We start from the raw sequence: 5331 nt of genomic DNA, 5'->3' as shown, positions 1-5331 counted from the left end.
CTGCATCTCCTTCATTGCCTGTGTATGAATGAGACTTATTGCTCATGTCAGAAAACGGTAATCTCCGTTTAACCACAACCTCCCTGAGATGTCGTCTTATTGAGTCCAAGCGTAAAGGTTGGTACAAATCACCTTTGACTGTTGTGTTTGGTGAGGTAATGCTTGTGAGCTGGGAGGGTTGGGACGACAGTTGTGACTTGTTGTAGGATAGGCGTAGTCGCCTACAAACAAAAAAGTGCTGTCAACCTTAAACCAGCAGTCTTGCCTAGAGCAAGAGTCAAACTACGACACAGCGAAGTCAAAGAAAAAGGATGTAAGAGTAACAGGAAAAAACATGTAAAATGTGGCCACTGGAATGAGTCATAAGGAAGCAGCCCCATGAGTGAAAGAAAAGAAACAAATAACGGGAGAAAGAGCACACGCTTCTTGTGTGTAGGACAGAGGCCGTAGCCTAGGACATATCACCAGTTTCCTTGTCTGGCTAGTCACTGGTGTCACTCAGTCACCTCTATAGAAAAAATGTAGTTTTAAGATGGCAAACTTGAACTGGGTGCGCACACAGAATACCATAGACATAGGGCTGATCTTGGTATGTATCTGCTTAGGTTGCAATTATCACGCAGAAACCTAGGTGGAAACAGATACAGAGTAAGGGAAGAAGCTAAGATACCAACCTCCATCCAAGAGTTAAGATACCAAGCTACAGACTGATCACTTAATATATGATGCCTCCTTCATATTGATATGTTTTCTGGATTTATCCACAGTATGCTCCGAGCTATAGGTTCTAAAGACCTTCTGGCAGCACAGATCAAGGCCACATGCTAAAATAACAATAGAGAACTAGGTGAACAGTAAACCACAAAGCCCTTTTATTTCCTTTAGGGTGCCATTCTGATTTTCTGAAATACATGAAGTAGTTGTCCACAAAACCATGCTTGGTGCCCTTGATAGCCCAACAGGAGTTCTAAGTTGCAATAAGATTCATAATTAGTAGGTAAAGCAGCGCTCTGTATGTACAAATGTTTTCTGTGTTTGGGTCTACAGGACTGAAGTGTAGACATGAGTAACACATATAGGCCCTCATTACAACCCTGGCGGTCGGTGTTAAAGCGGCGGTAATACCGCAAACAGTCCGGCGCAGAAAAAAATGGGATTACGACCATGGCGGAAACCGCCAACATAGACAGCCACTTTAACACTCCGACCGCCACGGCGGTACATACAAACAGCGCGGCGGACACCAGCAACAGACAGGGGGAAGACAGTGTACCACCCACCCTATCACAACAGGCCTATCCACCACCTTTTCCGGGGTGGAACCAACGCGAACAAAAACACAGCGGAAACAGTACACAGAAGGGAAAACACTCACCTCTCCACACCCCACGAGGACCCAGGACGCCATGGAGCCCGAATTGCAGATACTGCCGATGATGGTCTTCCTGCTCCTCTATCAGGAGCTCCAACGACAGCGGCAACGACCATGGTGATTACTGCACCTACAACACAGGGGAGGAGGGAGGGGGGAGGGAAAAGAGAGTGACACACACACGCAACACCCCACCTCCACCCTCACCCACAACACTATACACACAAATACATGCTGCAACATTACACATACACCCCCACCACCCCCTGGAAGAACGCAAGGACAAAAGGAAATTATTTGAACGAATGTAATCATGTGAAATATCATTATCAAAATTCAAAATCCAATATATACCATTATGTACACCAACTACACAAGTCCGGATAGTGCACCAATCATTGGCCGTGGACCACTGGGCCCAGAATGCATGGGCGAGGCCCACACATGATACCTGACTCCAAACGGAGAGAACACTGGTGGGGCATCAGATAGAAAATATACAGGCACCTCAGGGGGAGGGGAGGGGGAGCACCTCAGCCTGATGAATGCACAACGCCACTGCTCCACAAGGGGGCTCCATGCCCACGCTTCATCCTGCCAAGGACTGAGGTAGCTGATGCTATTGCACACAAGAACAAGGAGACCACAAAAAGGGGGACGGAAGACAGGAGAAAGACATGTTCAGTGCATGCAACACCACTGCCGTTGGCAGACACAACAGACACAGCAGCCCTCTGCACTACGCCATGCACTTATAGTTCCTAGAGTAATCACATGCCCATGGGGTACAAGGTCTAAGCCCGATTGCTGCACACCTGGAAGTCACAGGAGCCTGACTTGGTGCAGATGGCACTAACCACTAGTGGGGTTGGGGTGCCACATAGCCTGCCTCACAAGGGACCTTGCCTACCAAGATTGCCCTGGCCTAGGGGAACCTACTGCCCACCTCCCCCACCCAGACACCCTGTAATGCATGCAGAGTCAGCTGAATGAGAGTGTACTCATCCCCTTGTGGCTGCTGTGATGCCCCCAAGCGCCCATCCAACTCCGGATACGCCACCACCAGGATCCGGAACATCAGGGGGGGTCATGGTGCGACGGGCACCCCTCCCACGTTGGGAGGCCATCCCCAGCTGGGCCTCCGCCGTCTTCTTGCTCCAGCAGTGCAGGTCCTCCCATCTTTTACGGCAGTGGGTGCTCTGTCTGTGGTGGACCAACATGGTCCGGACGTCCCTGGCAATGACACGCCAAATAACCTTCTTCTGGTGGGCGCTGACCTAGAGGAATAGTACGGGGGAAATGAAATTCTTTACCCGTCCGGTGCGTCATACTCATTGGCCCCCGTACCCACCCTTGCCCTGACGCACATACACTCACCGTCCTCACATCCAGGCCTCAGCACTCCCCCATGTATCTTCCATCCACACCACTCCAAACAGACATTGCCCATGCAGCATGCTCACAGTGTACTCACCTGTTTGTCTGGAGGACCGTACAGTTGTGTGTAATGGGGAGGACCCCATCCACTAGTTTCTCCAACTCCTCCGAAGTGAAGGCAGGGGCCTTTTCCCCAGACACATGAGCCATCGTCGCTTTCAGACACAGGTCACAGCAGCACTTACAGTGTAGGTCCTCTCCTGTTAAAGGTCAGGTATCAAGTGAGTGAACAGACAGAAAATGGCGGTCATGTCCGCGGCGGCGCGTACCATCACCGCCGGCGTACACCATCATTGGCTCCTCGGACCCATAGGGTCCAATGTTAACCAATGCAGAATTGCGCCACGGTCTTCGACCGCCCACCGCAACGGTGTACAACGCCAGCGCAGTTACCTCATATCCCCTTGTCCCACCTTACAGGTCAGGCAGCCGCCATTTCAGGGGGCCACATAGCATTAATAATAACTGCATCACACCAATGTAGGCCTTGAATACACACAGTTACAGGCACATTGTGGATTAATAACTGTGTGCAAATTACATTTTGTGATACCTCAGTGTTGGCTGACTCTGCTCGCTGTTCTCCTCCATAGGGCACGTCTTCCGGGGCAGGTGATGAGATGGCGGCATCCTCCGGTGTGCAGATCGCTGGTGGACCTGTCGACAATGGAAGAGAGACACATCATAGTCACCTACAGACTTGATTGTGCAACAATCCAGGAACTGTGTGCCCAGTTGGAGCCAGACCTGATGTCAGCTATCCGCCATCCCACAGGGATACCCCCTCTAGTGCATGTCCTGTCAGTACTCTATTTCCTGGCAAGTGGTTCCTTTCAAACAACAGTGGCCATTGCATCAGGGATATCCCAGCCAATGTTCTCTAACATGTTGTCCAGAGTGTTGTCTGTCCTGCTGAAACACATGCATAGCTACATCGTGTTCCCTCAGGTGGAGGATTTGCCCACAGTGAAAGGTGACTTCTATGCCCTGGGACATACCCCCAACATCATTGGTGCCATTGATGGGACACGTGTGTCATTGGTACCCCCACGCAGGAGTGAACAGGTGTACAGAAACCAGAAGAGCTACCATTCTATGAATGTGCAGATGGTGTGTTTGGCAGACCAGTACATCTCTCATGTGAATGCCAAGTTTCCTGTCTCAGTGCATGACGCTTACATTTTGAGGAATAGCAGCATCCCTTATGTGATGAGGGAACTCCAGAGGCACCGAGTGTGGTTAATAGGTGAGGACAAGGACCCTATACAGTGTGAATAGGTGTCTGGGTATGGGGTTGTCCCTAAGGGTTAGTGTGTGTCTAACAGTTGTCCCTCCATATTTGCAGGTGACTCTGGTTACCCCAACCTGTCATGGCTACTGACCCCAGTGAGGAATCCCAGGACAAGGGCAGAGGTACGTTACAATGAGGCACATGGGTGAACTAGGAGGGTGATTGAACGAACCTTCGGCCTCCTGAAGGCAGATTCCGGTGCCTCCATATGACAGGTGGTTCTCTCTACTACTCACCAAAGAAGGTGTGCCAGATCATCGTGGCCTGCTGTATGCTGCACAACCTGACTTTGTGACACCAGGTGCCTTTTCTGCAGGAGGATGTGCCAGATGGTGGTCTTGTGGCAGCTATGGAGCCTGTGGACAGTGAAGAAGAGGAGGCAGAAGAAGAGGAAATTGACAACAGAAACAACATTATCATGCAATACTTCCAGTGAGACACAGGTAAGAAGATGTCACTGCCTCCCGTATCTCATACTATTATTGGAGCTAGTATAAGTACATACTCAGTGTATGGACCCTGACTTGTCACTTTGCCTTTCCATTTCACAGATGTGGGTCCCACTTTGTGCCCTCTGCTATATTTCCTCCAGGCCTACAGCTGTGTTACATCGGTATGTGCACAAGTAAATTGACATTGCTATATTCAATGGTTATTGCAATTACACGTTTGTGAAAGCACAGACTGACTCCAGATTGTTTTGTGATTGAAGTGTGTTTATTTCTGTGCAAATAAGTGGAGCGGGTTGTAAAATGGGCAAGGGGGATGGTGGAGGAATGTCCATGGCAGAGTCCAGTCTATTTTTTTCACAGGTGCATTGTCCAAAGGGGCATAGGAAGTGGAGCAATGGCAGTTGAAGGATGGACAGGGTGACAAAGTTGGACAGAAGGGTCTCATTTCCTGGCGGTGGTCTTGGCATTGTTCTTTGTCTTGTTCCTGGATCTCAGGGACCGTTTGTGGGGTGCTTCTCCATCTGCAGGGGGTGGGGTGCTGGTGTCGTGTTCCTGTGGCGGTGCCTCCTGTCCACTAGCGCCGGCGGAGGTGGAGGGCTGTTCATCGTCCAGGCTGGTGTCAGGGGCCCCTTGTTGTGCCACAGTGTCCCTCCTGGTGTTGACAAGGTCTTGCAGCACCCCTGCAATGGTGACTAGGGTGTTGCTAATGGACTTCAGGTCCTCCCTGATCCCCAGATAGTGTTCCTCCTGCAGCCGCTGGGTCTCCTGAAACTTGGCCA

This window comes from Pleurodeles waltl, unplaced genomic scaffold (genome assembly GCF_031143425.1).
Source record: "Pleurodeles waltl isolate 20211129_DDA unplaced genomic scaffold, aPleWal1.hap1.20221129 scaffold_37, whole genome shotgun sequence".
NCBI classification, from domain to species: domain Eukaryota; kingdom Metazoa; phylum Chordata; class Amphibia; order Caudata; family Salamandridae; genus Pleurodeles; species Pleurodeles waltl.
The sequence above is the reverse complement of the archived record's forward strand: the minus strand, read 5'-3'. Positions refer to the sequence as shown.